The sequence below is a fragment of the Leptonychotes weddellii genome, chromosome 4 (genome assembly GCF_054177405.1).
Source record: "Leptonychotes weddellii isolate Sample4059 chromosome 4, ASM5417740v2, whole genome shotgun sequence".
In the NCBI taxonomy this organism is placed as follows: Eukaryota; Metazoa; Chordata; class Mammalia; order Carnivora; family Phocidae; genus Leptonychotes; species Leptonychotes weddellii.
The window spans coordinates 56,750,381-56,773,175 of record NC_138372.1 but is presented as its reverse complement, the minus strand read 5'-3'; the positions used below and the strand labels follow the sequence as shown (position 1 = coordinate 56,773,175).

The following is a 22,795-nucleotide window of genomic DNA, read 5'->3' as shown; positions in this document are numbered from 1 at the left end:
CTGAGTGTTTAGATGAGGTCAGGTAACTTGAATTTGTATATGGAACATTCATTTAATTTGAATGTTGTGTTAAGATCAAGAAGTAAGAAACAAAAGCTGTCTTTAACATTAATGGCCAATAAAAATATATTTACTCCTGGATAAAGGCCCACTTATTAGTCATTACTTATGAGGAGATGACAAAAAGGTGGGAGGTGGGAGGAGATAAAAGGTAAAGAAGTTAAGAAAGAGTGGGAGAAGAAGAAAAAAAAAGAGGACAAAAGGTAAATATTGGGGAAAATTAGACAAATACAAGAATACAAGATGGAAGCAGAATTGAGAGCAAAAAGGGAAAAGAAGTACACAGTTACACAGGGAGAAATTGAAAAACGTGAGGAAGATCTAAGTAGATTTTAGGGTGAATATTAGCATAGCTTGCTTTTTATTTATTTTTAATTTTATTGATTGATTGATTTTAAAATTTTTTAAAGACTTATCTATTTTATTTTTTTTAAGATTTTATTTATTTATTTGAGAGAGAGAGAATGAGAGACAGAGAGCATGAGAGGGAGGAGGGTCAGAGGGAGAAGCAGACTCCCTGCCGAGCAGGGAGCCCGATGCGGGACTCGATTCCGGGACTCCAGGATCATGACCTGAGCCGAAGGCAGTCGCTTAACCAACTGAGCCACCCAGGCGCCCAAAGACTTATCTATTTTAAAGGGAGAGAGAGAGAGAGCATGAGTCAGTGGAGGGGCAGAGGGAGAGAGAATCTCAAGTAGACACCCCACTGAGTGTGGAGCCCGACATGGGGCTCAATCACAGGACCTTGAGATCATGACTAAACCAAAATCAGGAGCTGGCTGCTTAACTCACTGAGCCACCCAGGCACCCCCATAACCTACTTTTTAAATTAGCCTTCAGAATCAGTTACCACTTTGCTTCTACCTTATTTGCAATTCTGGTTATCAAATTTGCTACCCTTTCTCATAGGTAGGAATTTCAGCTAGCAATGTGTTGGCTAAACCACAGTGTTTCTCAGAAGGAAGATGTTTTTCTGCAGCACTTTTTGCCATAGGATGGCAAAATTACCCCAATCGGGTGCTTTCATAGAGTTTCTAATCTGACTAACCCACAGAGTTCAAATAACAGGGGAGACTGGAAAAACTTGAGATAGGGGCTGTAGACAGTTGTCCTGTTTGGTAACCTAAACTTTGGTCACGTACAAATCATCAGGTCACTATCTTTCCCATTGTTAATCACTTGTTACCTAGGTAACTAATCAACTAACTCTCTAATCTGGATGCTTGATCTCTAAATACAACATCACACCTGGTTTATATTCTTCTGTAGAATAAGTGGAAACTAAAACTCTTCCTTGTTATAAGCCCAGCACTCCTTTGTTAGATCTACAGCCTAACAGTGGTTGATGCCCATCACAAAGAATTTAGTGCCTAGTTGTGCAGCGGTATGGAAGCTTTCTTGGAAATTCCTAAGTGAGGGCTTAAAGCACACAAGTGAAAACAATGAGGGAGAACTGTTCTTTTTGGTGCTAAAATTTCATATAAATAAAACTGTGTATTTATGTGATGACTTTCAGTGGAGTTGGATGAGATTCAGAGAAGCACCTGTTAGAAGAGAAAGAGGAATTTCTTTCAGCAGGAGCTAGAAAAGGCTGGTGGCCTCTGTTTACTTCACAGTCATCCTGACACTCTCACCTCTACCATGTCTGTGACCAACAAGACATTCTCCTCTTCCCCCAAACTTTCAGTGTGTACTTTCATGACTTTTCTTCCCCGACATTTTTATTATCATTTGATTTAGTAAGTATACAGATGCTTCCAATGGAATGGGGAAGCTGGTACAGTTCTTTCCCGCCCCCCCCCCAGATGTGACCTCCTTATCAGCCCCTGAGCAATGTTCTCCCTTAAAAGTTTGTTTCTAGATAGAAGAAATACTAGGTTGTTGCTGTAACTTCATAGAAGATAGCAGTCTTGGACGGAGCTAGATTAATTTTTTAAATGAATCCTAATTATGTATTATTATAAAGTTTCTGAGGCCAACTTGAAATTGTATCCATATCCCCATATTATATTGTATGCAAAAATAAAGCATAAAAATAATATGAAACTATAAAAACATGCATATGCTTTGGCCCAGCAATTCTCATTCCAATTAGATACCCAAAGAAGACTGGGATGCCACTAACAACTGCTATTTATCTTTCTTCCAGGGCCCACAGCTCATATTTCTCAATCTCCTTTGCAGTTAGGTAAATTCATGTGACTGAATTCTGGATAATGAAATGTGGAAATAAGTGAAGTTCACCATCTTAAGACCTGAGCTATAAAGAAACCTTCCATACAACCCTGTAAACATTCTCTTTCTCTATGTGGACACTGAAATGTTACATTTATTATGTAATTTAGCCTACTTTCACAAATATACACTACCAATACTTTGTAACATTGAGAAGGAGCACATAGGAATTACAAAGCAGAAGTAAAAATGGTTAATTTTTGCTGATGTGGTAGTCTATATAGAACATCCAAGAGAACTGACAAAGTATTCCAAACCATAGCAGAGCTCAGTTATATTGCTGAAAATGAGATCAATATTCAAAATCCATTTATGCAAACTTCAAACTATAAAATGAAATAAAAAAAGCTACTGTTTATGATGTCAATAAACCTATATGGCAGTCAAGACTAAATCTAATCAAAGATGTAAAAGAAGGATTTATATGGGGAAACATTAGAAAAGATTACCCGAATAATTACAGAAATATGGCATGTGTGTTAGGGTGCTCCAAAGAAACAATACCAATAGGATATCTATAGATGTAGATACAGGTATAGCTATAGACAGATATAAAATATTATATTATATATTACATATTATGTGTATGTATTTATTTTCTTACATCTCTGTAGATTAGAACCAACACAGGTCTCACTAGGTTAAAATCAAAGTGTCAGCAGGGCTGTATTCATGTCTGGAGGCTCTAGAGGAGTAATTTCCTTGCCTTTTCCAGCTTCTGGAGAATGATGGCATTCCTGGCTCATGGCCTTCTTCCTCCATCTTCAAAGTCATAATGTTCCATGTGCCTTCTCAATCTCCTGTAGTCGGATCTTTCTCTTACTCTGATCTCAGCTGGGAAAGGTTCTCCCCTTTTAAGGACTGGGCATTAGATTGGTCCCATCTAGATAATCCAGAATCATCTCTCCATATGAAGGGCTTTAATTTAATCATATCTGCCAAGTTACTTTACCATGCAAAGTAACATTCACAGGTTCCAGGGATTAGGATGTGAACATCTTTGGGGAGGCATTTTTCTGCCTACCACACCACGTATCAAATTTTAAGTTACATTATATCAGACCGTGTGGTATTGGTATCGGTCTATCAGGATACCTAGAAAAGAAAATCATATATATTTAAGGCCTTTAGGTTTTCATGGAAACTTTAGGCCTTTTGTTAGAAGACTTGGAAATAATAGGGTAAGGTATGTATTATTTGATACTTGGCACAGGGGCAAGCTATAAACAGATTCCCACATTAGATTTTATGCACAAATAAGTTCCTAAAATAATATGAAAGGAGAAGCTAAATCTTTTAAAAGAAAATACTAGAGAATAATTAGAAAATACCTTTATGGCATTTTAAAGCATTTCTTTAACAGGATACTAAAAGCAAAAGCCATAAAAGAAAAGATCGGTAAGTTTGAGCACTGTAAATGTGAAAGCAATTTTCATGAAAAAAACATCACAAATAAAGCAAAAAGACTGACAGGGACATATTTTGCAAATTATATCTTAAAAACCAGTAAGAAGAAAAAGACATACAAGCCAAAAGGAAATGGGTAAAGGGTATAAACAGACAACTCACAGAAGGAGTGTAAAGAGTTGATAAAAATATTCACAATATCATTAGTAATCAGGGAAATTAAAATTAAAACCTCAATGAGATATAATTTCACAACCATTAAATTGACAAAAATTAATTAGTGGGATGGCACCAAGGGTTAGTGATGATATAAAGAAACAGCAATTCTTATTTATTGCTGATGGCAATGTAAACTGTTAGAAGCATTTTAGAGTACAATTTGGCAATACCAGATAAGGACAAAGATATCATTCTATAGGACCTAGCAATTTGACTTCTAAATTTCCCCTCAAGGCTACATGTACAAAAAAGTTCATTTCAGTGTTGTTTGTAATAGTAAAAAATAAACAAGCAAAAACCTGCCATCAGGAGTCACATTTTTCTGTGACTCTCATACATATATATATGTTAATAAAAATACTCAATTAGAAAAAAAAAAAAAACATGCCATCCTATTAAATGGGGCCAGCCAAAAGTTACTGAGGACTCGAACTGGTCTCTTAGAAGTGGAATGGGTTAGGTACACGTGAAGGAATGCTATATTACTGTTACATGAATGAACTAAATTTACATGTATCAATATGAATAAATCTTAAAAACGTGTTAATTGGAAAGTTGCAAAAGGATAAATACAGCATAATGACATATATGAAAAAATAGTTAAATGAAATAATAGTACTTACTGTTCGGGAACACATATTTATGTAGTAAAAGTACAAACATATGCACAAAAGTGATGCAAAACAATTTCAGATAAGTTTTTACCTCTGAGGAAGGGTGCAGATGAAGGGGTGAAGATATATCTATATAACATTGTATATCAAACACATATTGAAAAATGTTAATGTCTGCTAAATCTTGGTGGTGGAAAACAGGTCTGTTATATTGTGTTCTGTACTTTCCTGCATGTTTTGTATTTCATATGAAATGTTTGATAATTTTTTTTATAAAGGAAAAAAAAAAAAGCAGAGGTGGGCAAGAGTCAAAAGAAAGACCAAGCAGTGAAAGAAAGCAATTCCTTGAACTGAAAATCATTCCCTATTTTTTTCAACAGGCATTTGTTAAAGATTTGCTATGTGACTTATTTTTGTGCTAGGAATTTGAATGAAATCTTATTTTTTAAAGACATGCCAGTGGTAATTATACCAGTGTTATTTAATGGTGGAACACTGTGCCTATGACTTTAACCAGCTGAAGTCAAACCCAGTAGGGATGCTTCGTTTTGCATAATACAGACCAGTCCAAGTCTTTAGTAACTGCTAGATTGTTCCTGGGTAATTGGATGGCTGCTCAATCTTTTAAGGACATACCACTGTTCATTCACTTAGCTTCTTCCTCATCATTCAGTGAAAACTAAACCATCTGTTGTAATGAATATAAGGCTTCCTGCTCTCAATTCTATCTTCTGATTCCTCCACTAAATGCTGGTTGTCACTTTCAATTTAAAAAAACATCATTATACTTTCCAATTCTTCCTTTAGAATTTTTCCATGAGGATCTCAAAGCACTTCATGCATTCAAGGGAAGCACTGCAATTTGTCCAGGGAATTCAATAGTGGCATTAGCTCCATTTTATAGACTGGACAAAGGGAGATTCCAGAGAGTTTCAGAATTTTGCACCCATCATTTTCAAAGTTAGTGCCAGTCAAGAAGCAAAGTATGAGATGCTATTCTTAGACCTAAAATATCAACACCAAGCAGTACGCTGTGGAAAAATTTCAGAAAATTTTTCACAGCATTATAAGCTAACCTGATGGACTCTGTGTCAGCTGTAGTTGACAGGTTTTTAGCACTTTTCCACCTGCAGGCTGTGGGTGGTCTCCAGGCTGCAGACCCTGGTGGAGCTGACTGGTGAATTGGATGGGACCAAAGAAGGAGAGAGGTACTCAGGGTAGAAGGTACTCAGATGGTGAGCTGGAGGTAGAGAAGGTTTTCCCTGATGAAACTTGATGTCAGAGTGGACAATCTGGACCTTAGATGGGGAGGCATAAAACAAACTATTAATTAAGGTGCTGTTATTTACTGTTGTAATAGAAAAGGCAGAAGATCTCTTTTGGGCATTGGAAATGGAAAATTTCACCTAAGTGACCACAAAGCAAGGAGTTTCAAAGTGAGTTAACCAATTCCCTTGATATTTTTGTTTCCCTTCCTTCCCCAGGTTCTTCTCTTCCTTTCTTTCCTCTTTTTTTTTTTTTAAAAACCTCTCCACTCTCCATTAAAGATGGTCCATGACATATTGTCAAGAGACAGCTCAGTAGTCCCACCTTCTCAGTTCCTAAACCATGAGATGCTGTCTGTCATCCATTGTTCTCTCAGACCAAGTAACATGATTCATTCCACTCAGTTAAGAAACTTAGCTTTTCATTTTCCACTTGCTGTGAAAACAGGAAATCAACATCTTAGCCATCTGGGGCATACCTGGATCTTGAGTACTGAATCCAACTCACTCTTTTTAAGAAAATGTAACCTTTATAACATGTTTAGGTGTTAGCCTAACAAATGAATGAGAATATATTAAAGAACAAGACAATCAGTGGCTTGACTGTGCAAGCACAAACTTCTGATTTGTTAATGAAACAAACTTTTCATTCTAAACGACCAAATGCCACTCTAATTCTTATTCAAAGACTATATTAATGTGGTTTACACTCTAAATATGGCCACTCACAAGAAACTGTCTGAGGTTCTGGCTTGCCCTTTTTATTGACAGATTCAGATCTCCACTATATCAAGCCTATATCTTAAGTCTCTTTGTTAGGGACCAGCAATAAATTACCTGAGGTCAAGTTCTGTTTATACAGTGGACTGTTCTGAGAGAATTACCTTCTTGACTTAATAGCTTCCTTTTGGGTGACATTTCTCCCTGAAAGAAGACAAATTGTCTAAGGTCAGCCTGCAGATCAGCTCCGAGTGTAGGAGGAAATTGTAGTGGATCAGCCAAATTGCACCAGCTCTACCCACCAGCATCAGGCAGCACGCCGCAAGTCAGAGGCCCGCCCTGAGGGACCACAGCCCCTGCAGCCAGGCTGCTCCCTCAAGAGCAAACTTTCAAACCGTTCTCTCTGGGCTGCTCGTGGATTTATCTCTCCCCCCACCCCACCCCAATCAGCAATAAAATGGTTCAGAGCTGAGTTGCTTTGAAAGCGCTTTATTTCCCTCCATCTACTAAGGCTAATTGGGGAGTCTGAATAGGAAATGAGGGTGAGTCTCAGACTCAACTTGAGCTTGAATCTGTTCAGTTTCATCCACTGGAGTGGTGGAGTAAACTCCAAATTGTCATTTTTACTAAAGGGGAAACTTTAGAAGTTAGAAGTGGACTCAGAGCAATTAATAGGTTTCAGGGAACTAAAAACAGAGTAATTTATCTCAAAGGTGATTGCCTTCTACATGAAACAGTTCAAAAAGACAATTTCTTCTTATTTACCTACAAAGGATCTGGTGGCTTTTCCAAGCAAGTGGGTATTTTACTCCTCCTTTAAAGGAAAAACAGAGAAAGGGAGAAAAATAGAAATACAAGTCTCTTTTTAATTAAGCATTTTGTCCTTTGAAGTTATTCTGATTTTTTTCACATTGATGATGTAATTTATGTAAATAATCATCTATCTATGAAAGGAGTGTGTCTGTCAAAAGCTGAAATAAAAAACATCCGTCATTTTGAAGTGATTAACATTCTCCAGATGTTTAAATCATCAGATTTCAGGAGTTTCTCTTTGTTGTGATAATGATATAGTATCCAGAACAAGAATGTTTACTTTTTTGTATGGGTCAAACGCAGATTTTTCACAATCCTATTAAGGCATGCAGTTCATTGTAATTGTATGTGCAGATGAAAGCATATTCAGTTATTATTATTCCCCTTAATTGTAAACTGCTGCTGGTAATTTTACTGTAAAGCTCAAACAAAAGGAGTGTACTTGAAAGGACCACCACTGCCCACTTATGTAATCAATTTATATATGTCAAGTTTGTACTGGGATGGTTATCCCCTTCTGTTAGCAGACATGTGACATGCTACCACCCTGCAGCTCAGGGCAGGCACGCATGCTGCTGCCTCCATTTGCAGCCTGCTTGGAAACACAGTGTATGTCGGTGATAATGTTAGATGACAGTTCCAAACTATTTCCCTTAGGCCTGTTTGACCCTTGAGTTCAGGGTAAAACGGGAATGGTTCCGCTTACCTTCAAGGACTGAGCATCCTCACCGTTAGCAGATTGAACTTGGAGGCTTGGAGAAACTCCCCGGAGGCCCAATTTCCCCTGTTAGGGAACCTATTGAAACATTAATGACATGTAGGCACTTCATTCATAAAGTTGGGCTCAACTCATGTCTAGCCTTACCCCACACACACCCTTGCCAGCTTCAGATCTGAAATGCTTATAGGGATTTATTAAAACCTCTTGACTAGGGCACAAACTGACTACATGCTTATTATGTGCTACCTAAATGCATTCAAGGCTGGGGGGCTGGTCTTAGATCCCCATGTGCCCAGTTCAGTCTTGTAGAACTGCATTAATTAGGAACAAGAAATACCAAATAATTTCTCAAGAACTATGCATTAGTAATAATGTCTCTGATCTTTTTTGTCTATTGAGCCCTTGATACATATGTTCAGGAATTTAATGTGATATTATTCTATCAATGACCACACAATTCTACTCTTTTGAACATCAGAGAGATCTCTTGGTATCAACAGAGGGAGGAAATGTCTTCCTTTACAGTTCTTACAAGAAATCAAAACATTACAAGGGGTAGATGATGATGAGTCAGACATAGAATATTTTCTTTCTTACTGGACTGAAGCCTTCGTAATTGGCTAATAATTAATAGTTACCATCTGCTATCCCTTGTGCCCAACCTTCAAATCATTCTTCATTTGTATTTGAACACACACATTCCTTTTAATCATTCCATGGCCATTTAAGTACTTTGATAAGGCTCGGATCCCTAAAATGTTCCCAAATCATCCCCATCTGACAGAGACACTTGAATTAGAACTTTATTAAAGAGGAAGTATGTATAATAAGTGACAAGGAATTGTAGCATAGGGCTGGGAATTGGGTAACTTGGGCTCTCTTCCTTGTTATATTTAAGCATCAAAGCAAGCGCTGAGCCAGTCTATTAGCATTCTTGCCCCTACCTTTTCTAAAGAATTTTAATGGCCTCTTGTGTCACATAAAACTGAATGTTTCAACCCTTCTTCTTTTGTGTCCTTCATCTTTCCTCCATCCAGAAGAATATTGGGTCTGGGATTATCTTGGGACTTGAACATCATTCTTTCTCTAAATTAGAGAAAAAGATTTGCTTCCAGAATTTTATACATTTTGATTGTTTCCTCTGAATAGTCAAGGGTCCATATTTTTCTGAGTAAAATAAGAAATGTACAGAGAAATCTCAGAATATCACAATACCATTTTCTATTCATCACCTTAAGTCAACATCACTCTTGACTTAATATTGATAGAGCACATTTTATCTCTTTGTATCAAATTAAAATGAGAGGGAGATGGATACATAGTAGGTCATTTCTGACTTTGCTCCCCCTCTCAAGAAGAACAGGTAACAACTATTCAAAAACAAGACACTACTGAGAGAATCTAGAACACAGGAATGAAGCTGAAGAACCCCTTGCTTCAGAGACGAAGATAGATTTCATTAGCAGGGTAGGAGAAGCAGCTAATGTTGACCACATTGACCCTCCTCAAGGCTAGTGCAGCAACATATGGACAGGTCTCCCTTGAGCCTCTGGTTCCTTCAGTGGGAAAGAAGAACCCAGAGATGGGGCACCTGGGTGGCTCAGTCATTAAGCGTCTGCCTTCAGCTCAGGTCATGATCTTGGGGTCCTGGGATTGAACCCAACATCAGGCTCCCTGCTCAGCTGGAAGTCTGCTTCTCCCTCTCCCACTCCCCCTGCTTGTGTTCCCTCTCTCACTGTCTGTCTGTCAAGTAAATAAATAAAATCTTTAAAAAAAAAAAAAGAAGAAGAACCCAGAGAGGACAACCAGCACCATGTCCCCCACCCCAGCATTGTGGGTCATTTTCTAAGAGCCCCTAATCTGATCTCCAACCATGGGAATTGCAAGGAAATCTTCCTGGTCAACCACTGGGAATCCAACTGTGACAGAGAACAGAGGAAGGACTTACAACAACCAGCACACAGATCTTGGCAGATTGAGTTCATACCTGCAGAGCCCAAGTAGTAATCCCAACCAGTGGTTTGGTTCATCTGCAGAACCAAGGGGATGCATTCTGACCAGGAAATTCAGTGGGATACAGATCTGCCTGATTTGGATCCTCAAATGAAGCATTTTGCCAACTTAAGAGCCCAGTTTGCCCACACACAGGCAAGAAGCAGAATCACAGCCCCACCCAGTGTGGAAAGTGTCTTCCCGCCCCATCTGACCAGAAGGGCTGGCAAAAACTCCTAGAAGCAATGTGGCTCAGTGACATTTGAGCCATGGGGTAGGTGGGCAGAGCTGATGGTTTGCAGAGCAGTTAGTGGCCCTGTTCATTTAGGGAACTAGAGGTATAGGTCAACTTGAGTGAAGACAAGAAAGAGCTTACTGGCTTTAGAGCTGCTTCTCCCATTGCACTCAAACAGGGAATCTAATTCATTGCCCTCCTTATTGTTGAATACAGCCTTCAGCCTGTCTGACCAGGGAACCTAACCAGAGTACATGGAAAGCTGCATAGACCAGTCAACAGCTCTACATACAGTAGCTTAAACAGAAAGCACAGCCTGTGGCTTCCTCCATCTGTGGAGCAAAATTGGTGGTCTCACCTGACCAGGGAATTCAGTACACACTGTGGCCTGATTTGGGTCCCCAGACAATGAGTTGTGCAGGTTCTGAGTCCCATCCTGGCTGTCCTAGCTGGCAAAAAAGCTAATTCATACCTACATCCACTACTGAATATAATACCCAGTCCTGACAACCTAGTAAAACTGACCACAGAATCCAGATAACTGCAGAACCCATCCTACAGCCTCACTTTGGTAGGGAAGCAAGCCAGCAATCCTATCCAACTATTCTCAGCCAGTGGTACCACATCTGCATCCCTGTCCTCAGAGCTTGACCAATTGCCTCACCCCAGAGAAACTATATCAGGCTCCACTTGCCCAGGGACATTACCATCAAATACATCCAGAAACCCAAACTGAGCTGACTGAAGAACTGTCTCTGTCAAAGCAAATCTGTAGTCTAAAAGAGGAGCCCAATCATTCAAATGTGCAGATGTAAGGAATTCAATGTAAGGAATCAAGGATCATGAAAAATCAGGTAAATATGATACCACTAAAGGAAAATAATAAAGCTCCAATAACTGTCCCTAAGGAAATGGAGATCTATGAACTGTCTGACAAAGAATTCAGAATAACCATTTTAAGGAAGTTTAGTGAACTACAAGAAAACACAGATAGACAACTAAACAAAGTTAGGAAAATGATGTGTGAACAAAATGAGAAGTCTGACAAGGGAATTGTAACCATCAAAAAGAAACAAACAAACAAAACACCCCAAATCTGAGAGCTGAAAAATACAATAAGTGAACTGAAGAATTCAATAAATAGTTTCAAAAGTAGACTTAACCATGCAGAAGAAATAATCAGTGACCTGGAGGATAAGACATTGGAAATTACCAGTCAGGGGAGCAAAAAGGAAAAAAAATGATAAAGAGTGGAGAAAGCCTATGGGAAGTATGACACACAATAAAAAGAAACAATATTCACATTATGAAGATTCCAGAAGCAAAAGAGAAATAGAAAGGGACAGAAAGTATATTTTAAAAGATAATGGCTGAAAACTTCCTGAACGTGAGAGAAAGATAGACATCCAGATCCATGAGTACCAGAGGATCCCAAATAGGTTGAACCCAAATAGGGCTATAGTAAGACCCATTATAATTAAACTGTCAAAGTCAAAGACAAAGAATTTTAAGAGCAGCAAGAGAAAAGAGAAGTTATGTACAAAGGAACCACCATAAGGCAACTGCAGATTTCTCAACAGAAACTTTTCAGGCCAAGAGAGAATGGGATGATATAGTCAAAATTTTGAAAGAATATAGCTGGCAACCAAGAAGTCTATATCCAATGAAACTGTCCTTCAGAAACAAAGGAGCAATAAAGACAAAAACAAAAGCTGAGTGAATTCATTACCACCAGACCTGCCTTACAAGAAATGCTAAAGAGAGTTTTTTGACTAGAAGTTAAAGAGCACTAATATGATAAAAACATAAAAAGTGTAAGTCTCACTGATAATGATAAGTATATATTAGATTCTGTGATATGGTAATGTGGTACAAAATTCATTTACAGCTCTAGTATGAAAATTTTTTTAAAAGATAGTGAAAGTAACCATAACTACAATAATCTGTTATTAATTACACAATATAAAACATGTAAATTGTAATAGCAATAACTTAAAATGTGAGGAGGAGGAGAAGTAAAAGGTAAAAGGGTGAAGTTTATGAATTTTATTGAAGTTAAGTTGTTACCAGTATAAAACAAGGTATTATAAGTTTAAGATATTTTATGTAAGCATCAACAGTAACCATAAGGGACAATCCTGTAGTAATTACACAAGAGAACACATCAAAGAAATCAAAGCATACTGATAAGACATCAAAATGTGAAAAAAGATAGCAGGATAAGAAACAAGGAACAATAGATTGACAGGACAACAAGAAAACAGTTAACAAAATGGTAACCAGTAGATCTTTCTCTATCAATAATAACTTTAAACATAAACATTAAATTATCCAATTAAAAGGCATAGAATGGTTGAACGAATAAAAAACAAGATCCAACAATATGCTGACTTTAGCCTTAAAATCATACATAGATTGTGAGTGAAGGGATGGAAATGGTATCCCCCCCCAAAAAAAGCAGAGGTAGCTACACTTACCTCAGACAAAACAGACTTTAAGCTAAAAATAGTAAAAAGACAAAAAAGACCATTATATGATAAAGAGGTCAATACATCAAGAAGTTATAACCATTGTAAATATTTTTGCCCCCAATATTGGAGCACCTAAATATAAAGAGCAAAAACTAACAGAACTAAAAGGAGAAATAAATAGTAATACAATAATAGTTGAGGACTATAATATCCCACTTCTGACAATAGATCATCCAGACAGAGAATCAGAAGAAAACAGTGGATTTGAATAATGCTATAGACCAGATGTATTTAACAGATACATGCAGAGGATTCCATCCAACAATGGCAGAATATACATTCTTCTCAAATGCACATGGAACATTTTCTAGGATAGAGCACATTAGATCACAAAACAAGTCTTAGCATTCAAGAAGATTGAAATCACACCAAATATCTTCTCTGAACACAATGGCATGAAACTAGAAATCAATAACAAGAGAAGAAAACTGGAAAAATCACAAACACATGGAAATTAAACAATACTCTTCTGAACAATTAGTGGATCAAAAAACAAATTAGAGGGGAAATAAAGTTTCTTGAGTTGAATGAAAATGGAAACACAATATACTAGAACTTGTGGGATACAGCAAAAGAGGAATTTTGTAGCAATAAACACCTACCTTAAAAAGCAAAAAAGATCTCAAATAAACAACCTAACTCTACACCTTAAAGAACTAGGAAGAGAAGAACAAATTGAGCCCAAAGTTCGTGAAGAAAAAGAAATAATAAGATTAGAACAGATATAAATGAAATAAAGAACAGAAAAACAATAGAAGGATTAACCAAAGGAAGAGTTAGTTCCTTGAAAAGATAAATAAAATTGACAAACTTTTAGCTAGACTAACCAGGAAAAAAAGGGAAAGGACCCAAATCAACAAACCTATAAATGGAAAAAGAGACATTACAACTGGTAACACAGAAATTCAAAAGATCATAAGCTGCTATGAACAACCATATGCTAACAAACTGGACAACATAGAAGAAATGGAAAAATTCTTAGAAACGTACAACTTATCAATACTGAATAAGGAAGAAATATAAAATCTGAATAGACCAATTGCTAGTAATGATATTAAGCCAGTAATTAAAAATTTCTCAATGAAGAAAAGCCCAGGACCAGATGGCTTCACTGGTGAATTTTACCAAACACTTAAAAAAGAATTAACACCAATCCTTCTCAAACTCCTCCAAAAAATTAAAAAGGAGGGAACACTCCCAAACTCATTTTACAAGGCCAGCAAATTAAAGCCCGGATGTTACTTAGAAACTTGAGAATAGATCCAGATAGGGTAAATGACTTACCTGAGGTCTCATATTTGTTCATTCATTTGTTTAGCAGCTATAATTACTTGGCACTGTGCCCCATGCCTGTAATAGAGCAGGAATAAAAAAAGATGCCCTGTCCTAAATAAAGGAGTGGAGCCAATACTAGAAACTTAAGAGCAGGAGAAAAAACACTTCTGCTTCTACTTCCAACACTTTCTCACACCTGGGCTCACTGTTTTTAAGTATAAAAAAGATTTTCTGTCATGTTATGGTTCTATTTTGACAATGAATTCCATGGTGTAGATTCCATGGTATAGCCATACTCCTCCAGGTGGGATAGAGGATAACCATAGAGAAGAAAGAACACACAATTTATTTTTTCAAAGTGTTATGTCACCATATTATGATAATTATTTTTGCTTGGGATCCACAACTAATGTTTTTGCTGACATTAAAAACCAAATCATGCCATTGTTACAACAGATTTATTTTAATAAGCCAAAAATTCCTCACCCAATTTTAGGTTCATTGAGAATTTTGTGACAGTTTTCAGAATAGTTCTGAAAAGGTAAATGACAAACTTTTTATCTTGAGCAGTTTCTCACCAACAAGCTAGAATCATGGACCAGTGATGCCAAAGAGCTTCAAAGTTCACAAACATGTGAAGTTGGAAAAACAATGGGGAAAGTGTCAAGATGTTCTCAAGACTGGTTGATACTCCTAGATCCCTAGGAAGTAAGGTAGCAAGAGACAGAGACCAACTTGTTCATTCTTACGTCAATACCATGTTAAACACATTTCTTGCCAAAACCTTCAGGTGTTCCCTTCTTTAGCTTTTGAGGCTTTTAAATTAATGTAGTAAATTAATGTAGTCTTAGGCAAATCTTTCCTGCTTCATTTCCTTGATACAAAAAGTGTGATGTTCAGTTTAAGCTCAGGTATTTTTAAAATTTCAGTGTGAGTGGCTACAGCCTGTTGACAGAATATTTTTGGCGATTTGTTATGTAAATGAATCCAATAAAATCCCACACCCCACACCTCCAGCCATCCCTGTATCTTACTGTCTTTCCCTTCCTCCTCTCTCTTTCCCTTCTTCTTCCCACCATATGTTTTCCTTGGTATGTTGCTGATACAGACCCACTGACTCTTCCTCCTTCATCTGTATTGGACCTAATTGTTTCTCTTGTCATAGCTAGGCCCTAGAAAACACTTCTTAGCTCTTAGCTTTAAGTTCATTTCTTCATTCCCTGAATCACTGCTGGATTAGTCTTCCTCATATCCCATTTTTAAATTAGTAAATATCCACTAGCTGTTATAAAATCCAGACTCTTTTTCTTGATCTTTACAAAGTTGTCCATCATCTCATCCTTTCAGAATTCATTTCTAGGTTTGTATCATGTAACACTCATAGGTTTCAATAACTATAGATGGATACACTAGTAGATACAGATGCAGATAGGTGTATTCTGCAGCTCTGCACACTGAGTGGGCTAGAGAACAATGACACACCAATAATAAGGAGCCCATCTACCTCCAAGATCTTGGCTTTTACATACCATTCTCCACTAAAAGGAACCAGGGCTTCTTGAAGAAATGGCTGATTCCAGGACTGGGCAAAGAAAGTAAGAGATGATCCCAGAGCACATTGTGACCTAAATCAAAGTACTCCTCAACTGATGGCAGCATGCCACAACACACACGGAAATCAGCCTGAATCAGCTTCTACTGCTCAAATAGGAGATAAACTAAACGCCCAAATAAATAATATTATTAATAAATTAAAATAAAATGGGAATCCATGAATCCTTAGTGATACAAATTTAAAAATTGCAGGATATTTACATAGTCCCAAAATACCTCCCTACAAAAATACTTCTTAAGGGGCGCCTGGGTGGCTCAGTCAGTTAAGCGTATGCCTTCAGCTCAGGTCATGATCCCAGGGTCCCTGCTTAGTGAGGAGCCTGCTTCTCGCTCTCCCTCTGCCATCCTCCAACCCCACCCCCACCCCCCGCTTGTGCTCTTTGGCTCTATCAAATAAATAAATAAAGTCTTTAAAAAAAAAACTTCTTAACTACAAATGAGGAAAGAGTAGCTTTACATTGGACAAACCTGGGAGACACAACTTTAATGAAATGATTAGAATGAACATCATTGTAATGCTGGCAAATCAAAATAATGAGCTACCTGATAATGATGCAATGAGAACATGTGATCACTTTTAGATATTCCTGCCACTGATGCTTAGCCAGAATGTAATCATGAGGGAATACCAGATAATCAGTAATAGACACTACAAAATCACTGGCTTATAAACTTCAGAAGTGTCAAGATTGTGAAAATCAAGGAAAGACCAAAAGAACTATTCCAGAACAAAGGAGACTAAAGGGACATGAGAATTAAATGCAACATGTGATTCTGAACTAGATTTATTTTGCCACAGTATGCATTTTGGGGACATTTAGTGGAAATTGAATGGGGTTGAGGACTAGATGGTAGTATCAATGTTATTTTTATGATTTTGATAGTTTTATTGTGGCTATATATAAAATGTTCTCATTTGTAGGAAATACACCCTAAAGTATTCCTGGGTATTGGGGCAACATGTTGGCAAGGGACTCTTAAATGGTCCAGGAAATAAATTTTTTTTGCACAGCACCTATACTTTTTCTGTAAATTTGAGACTGTTTCAAAATTAATACAAGTTTTTTAAGTTAAAAGAAAAGAACAAAAGTCACTTCTGAGTTCCTCATCTAGATAAATATAACCATTGGTAACCTTGGCTTATAGCTTTCCAGCTTTTGCTTCTATATATATATATATATATATATATATATACACACACACACACACACACATATATATATGTATGTACATATATATATGTGTGTGTGTGTGTGTGTATATATATTCTGTATATATATACACATATATATTCTGTGTGTATATATATATTTAAATATTATTTTATTATTCAGTATTTAGTGAATCTGATCATACCATTCTTAATATTTTAGTTTTCCTTTTTCACTTAACAATAAGCATGATAATTTTCTCATTTCATTTGATGTTTTCATTACTAAATAATGTAAAATGCTTGCTAGTGTTTCATTATTTGGATTATAACAATTTATTTAGCCAATCTCTTACTTGAGAATATTTAGGTTGTTTTCTTTTTTTTAATTATATTTATTATTTTATTGCTACATTAGAAATGAAAATAAACTGTGGGAAGTTGCAAACACATGCCATTTCATGAAGATTATGGAGCAATGGTGGCCCCCACTTTAGAAAGTGGCTTATTTTACCTAAGGGCACCTGGCTGGCTCAGTGGGTGGAGCATGGGACTCCTGATCTCCGGGTCATGAGTTCAAGCTCCACACTGGGGCTTTTTTTTTTTTAAGTGGCTTATACTGTAGGGGGTGAAAGGACTTCTTACACAAAGGTCATCAATGGTGAGATTATTGACAGCATTTACCAGGTGGAGTTTATGCACCAAAGGAAAGTTTAAAAATGAACATAAGGGAACATTGGCTACTTCTGACCTCCTAGCCAGGGACTATGGGTGAAAAGGCAACAGAAGGTGCCTAAAATCTCTACAAACACATAGGTTTACAAAAAACAAGTAAAAAACCAGATACTCAGGCAATGCTGAAATTTGCTCTTGAGGGAAGATTCCCATTTTATAGTGTTTGAACACTTTCTTCTACTGGATAGTTTCCTTTGAGGGGAAAGTTTGTTTTTTTGTTGTTCAGTTTTAGTTTTCTTCAGTTTCGACCTGTCAGACTTTACTTCAGTCAGGCTTATCACTCATCTTGACTAAAAGAAAGACTGAAGGTTTGAAAACCACCAAAGGGCCACTGTTGGACTAAATAGGCTCCGCACCCTGAAGGAGTTTAGCCTACCACGCAGAACCTTCTAGATTATTTTCAATTCACTTCTGGTTATTTCCATGTGGAAATTTATAGAAATACAATTGCCAAGGGAAGAATATGCATAATTTTAGGGGTTTTGAGGCATATTGAAAATTATCTTCCAGAAAAGTGGAATCCAATTATATTACTTTTTTTTTTTAAGATTTTATTTATTTATTTGACAGAGAGAGAGAGAGCGAGAGCAGGAACACAAGCAGAGGGAGTGGGAGAGGGAGAAACAGGCTTCCCGCTGAGCAGGGAGCCCGACACGGGGCTCGATACCAGGACCCTGGGATCATGACCCGAGCCAAAGGCAGACGCTTAACAACTGAGCCACCCAGGCACCCCCAATTACATTACTCTTATCAAACATTAGTGCCCATTTTCCACAAGCTCACAGATCATGATTATTATAAACCATTTTATCTTTTAGGAAAGAGTCAAAACAAAATATTTTAATTTCATTTCAATTTTAAGTAGATTATACATTATATTAGTCATTTGTATTTCTCCTTTTGGAAATTTTCCTCTTTGCTTGTTTTCTGTGATAGTATCCTTTTCTACTGTTTTCATTATTCTTAGGAAACAAAACCTTCTCAACTGTGATTTGTCTTTCAGTTTTTTTACATTGCCAAATGTATTTATTTTATTTAGAGTCAGGTTTAAAAAAGCATTTACCACCTGATGATCATCTATTTATATATATTCATCTATTTATATATATTTCAAAAGTTATTTAGTCTGGAATTATTTAAGTATACAGTGTAAAGTAGGGACATAGCTTTTTCTCAGAAAATCACATTGTGAAGATCCAATGTTAGTCACAGAAGACAACAAAACTGCAATGAGCTCTGCTTACTTTGGTCTGCTCGAGGCCTCTGAGACTCTCCTTCAAACCAGTATATGCCTTGTGTATGGGCCTCATTTCTTGGAGCAGGAGTAGGAGGAGCAATTGTTGAGCTCCAGAAATAGAGTATGTCTATACAGTTTGGGGGACTCAATCAGGTACAGTGAAGCTTTCCACGTGATGGCCCTGGTAGTTTTCCTGTTTGTCGTCTCTATCTTGAAGAAATAAAAATCTGTGCTTTTTATAGTGCAGCAGGACAAGTAGAATTGCAATAGTTTAATTTTTTAAAAGAACACATCTATTCAATAAAATGTTTATAGTATCAAGAGGCAAAGGTATCTTGTGTACCTGAAGTACGTTGAAAATCAGTGATTTGTTTTCCAATAACTTCCTTCCAAATGAGGCTTAGAGGGGTCCAATGTCTGAAACAACTTTGGACAACAATAATTAAGATTAACCCTTTCTGAGTCTAGATGGCACATTATTTTCTTTCTTAGATTTAGTTTTTATGTTTATCAAAACACATTCATAGAATAAAGAGTCAAACACTACAATAACAAAAGTGGTAGCCTTTTTGCCAAACATTTCTGGTTCTCTCCACTTTTGAATCCATGATAGAATTGCATGTTTTTGGTTCCCTTATAAGTTGAGTGGAGCCAATGAGTTGTAAGCAGAAATAGGATGTGTCACTTCCAGGTTGGAGCATTTGATTATGAAAGTGAGACTCTCCAGAGCTTTATTCACTATGATACAGTGCCTGGCAACATTTAACACGGTAGTAGCTGCTCCATTAGCCTGAGTCTATGGGAATACAGTGAACAGAGGCTGCTGCTGTCAGCAATGGATGTTTAATGTAAGCAAGAAATAAACATTTGTGTTTATAGTCACTGAGATTTTGAGATTTTTTTTTTTGCAACATAACCTCATCTATCCTAATTGATATAATGATAGTAATGCATTAATTATTTTTTTATTTTGTGTTATTTATCACAACTCTTCAATTATGTTTATTTACTTTCATTATTTTATGTTAATTTATATTACTTATTTATATTTATTAGTTTATTATGATAATTATTATAAGAGCAAACACATAGTTCTTACTATGTGCCAGGCACTATTCTAGTGCTTTACATACAGTTCTTAATTTAATCTTTAAAGTTATTCACTGAGATAAGTACTATTATTATCCCCATTTTATACATGATTAAACTGAGGAACAAGGAGGTTGAGTAACTTGTTCAAGTAAGTGGTAGAACTGAATTTTGAACCCAGGCAGTTCTTCACAGAGACCAACTTTGGCCAACAAACCTGAAAGCCTAGAAGTGTTGGTGTGGAGGCTTGGCTAGAGAAGAATTCACTTCTAGGCTTTCAGGTTTGTTGGCCAAATTGCTTTGTCACTGTATGACAGAGGATCTGGCTTTTCGCTGGCTTGGCTGGTGTAAGCCTCTCTGGTCCAAGAGGCTACTTGCAATTCCTTGTCATGTCAACCTTTCCATGGCCATTCACAACCTGGAAGCTGATTTCTTCAAGGTCAGCAGGAGAGTCTCTCTAGGGCATGCTAGCAAGATGAAGATATATATGTATATGTATATCATAATGTGACATTGAATTATCGAGTTAACATTGGAGTGACTTCTTATTACCTTTACCATATTACTTAACTTACTTATGGAAGTGTCAGCCCATCATCCTTGCCATATGATGTATTCTAATCATGGGAGTAACATCCCATCACCTTTGCTGTATTCTATTTGTTAGAAGCAGGTCAACATCCCACTCACACTCAAAGCTGGGGATTATATGGTGTGAAGCACTGGACGGTGGTCAACCTAGGGTCTGTCCACTATAAATGGCAAGAGAAAATGGAAGTGGAAGGACAAATAGAAAATACCCATGATATTTTCCAAATAATATATGTACAGAACTCTATAAAAAGGGAAAAGACATTCAAAGGAATAAAAAGAGGCCTTGGATATTAAGCATATGATTGAAGTTTTAAAAATTAAATCACATTAATTTCTAATTAAATTTTAAATTTAATTTTTTACATTTTTTAAGTTAAAATATGATTGCAGAAAGTTTTTTTAAAGCCTCTATCATATTTTTTAATATCCAAGGGCCTTTTTTTTTTTTAATATTCCTTCTCCTTTTTACAGAATTCTGTGCATGTATTATGGATATATTGCTTCCTTTTATCTCAAAGTATTTTAACAATGGTTATATTTTTCAATGTTTCTCCTTCCTGCATAGCTTTGTTTTTTTTAAGTTTCTTTTATTTGTTTTTTTGGGTTTCAGCCTTCCATGTTAGGTGCTTGCCTCCAAGATCTAGTGATTGTTAACTATTGACTTGTATTTAAGAGTGTGGAATTAAAAAGCTGAGTGGTAGCTCTGTGATTGTGGATGGGGTTTGCCTACTGGATTCTTCTCCGTAAGATGACCTCACTGGGTGCTTTCATGCCCCTTCCACTGTTAGCATTTTGGGATCCATTTTCTTGCACTGGTCGGTTCCAGAAAAGACTCTTTCAATCATGTGTGTGGAGAGCATATGTTTAGCTGTACACTTTTGGGGTGCTTAGAGATGGGAGAAGCCTAGAGACCTCAAGATTAAGTGAGGAAATGTACACTGGATCCCTGAACTGTACCTGGTATCCCCCTGCTCAGAGAATAAACCTCTAGTCTCTTCAGCTGAGTGGAATGCAGGAGGGAATCTGACAAATTAACCGCCTTCAGTGACGTCCCCCAACTCTAGCCCCACCTTCATCTCCACTTCCAGAGGTAGGAGTGCCGCCAGTTCCTGAAACTCCTCAGGTTTCCTGGGCATAAATCATATTGCCTCTCAGCTTTTCCCACTAACAGCTTAAGGGGCTGTTTTCTCAAATCTGCAAGGTCAGTTACCACTCATCCACATGTTTTCCAGCTTCTGAAGTTGCTGTTGCTGCCTTCTTTCCCATTCTCTCTGTCTTTGTAATTTGTCTGTTTAAAAACAAACAACTCAACAGGTTTCAGGGAAGAATTGAATGCAAATGTGTATATTCAAGTCACCCTTTTTAACCTGAAGTGATGGCTCTCAGTTTACATTATTGATTTTATACAGTATCAAATTTTATATTCTGCCATATTTCTGACAATTTCATTTTTTTTTTCTCTAGGAATGACAAGATGTTACACTGGGATATCATCATTTCCTACCCTCCCCCCCATCTCACCCTCTGTCTGAACCAAACTTCTAACATGCTCAAAGAGTCATCTTTCTGAAACCCACCCCCATACTGAGGAACATACTCTCCCCTTTCTGACCAACAAAGGATTATTGGGATCTACAGCTTGTGTATCAGGTATCTTACTACATTGAAGACAGCTGGTCCTTTAAAGGAGGGTTTAGACATGCATGCAGTATGGAGAAATGGCAAAAGCAAATACCCTCTTGTTTAGGATCAGAAGAGCTAACTTTGAGTACTGGGTCTTCTCTGAGTCTAATTTTTCATTCATAAAAGAGAATAATACTATTTACTTCACAAGGTTGCTGTGAAGTTTCAAAGGATAATACATGCAAAGTATGTAGCAAAGGTAGATTATAAATTTAGGATGGTAGATTAAAACTGTACCAGAAAAATATGTCCCTTAGAGGAAAAAAAATCCACCACAACAACCAAAGAATAATATGGTCAGTAAACTGGGGCGCCTGGGTGGCTCAGTTGTTAAGCGTCTGCCTTCGGCTCAGGTCATGATCCCAGGGTCCTGGGATCAAGCCCCACATCGGGCTCCCTGTCCGTGGGAAGCCTGCTTCTCCCTCTCCCACTCCCCCTGCTTGTATTCCCTCTCTCACTGTGTGTCTCTCTGTCAAATAAATAAATAAATAAATAAATAAATAAATAAAATCTTAAAAAAAAAAAATATGGTCAGTAAACTTCAAAATATAGCAACTGTGAATAAGAACTGCATTCTGAAAAGCTTTGGCTCCCAAACAACCACCC

General features: G+C 37.1%; 1 long non-coding RNA gene across 1 annotated transcript in view; it reads left to right on the top strand.

Annotated features, from left to right (window-relative positions):
• Positions 1-22,151, top strand: part of LOC145721108 (uncharacterized) — a 253,522-nt gene extending 231,371 nt beyond the window's left edge. The window contains exon 3 of the long non-coding RNA XR_014144573.1: positions 21,971-22,151. This is a non-coding gene — a long non-coding RNA (uncharacterized LOC145721108). The remainder of the gene's footprint in view (positions 1-21,970) is intronic.
• Positions 22,152-22,795: the final 644 nt, after the last annotated feature.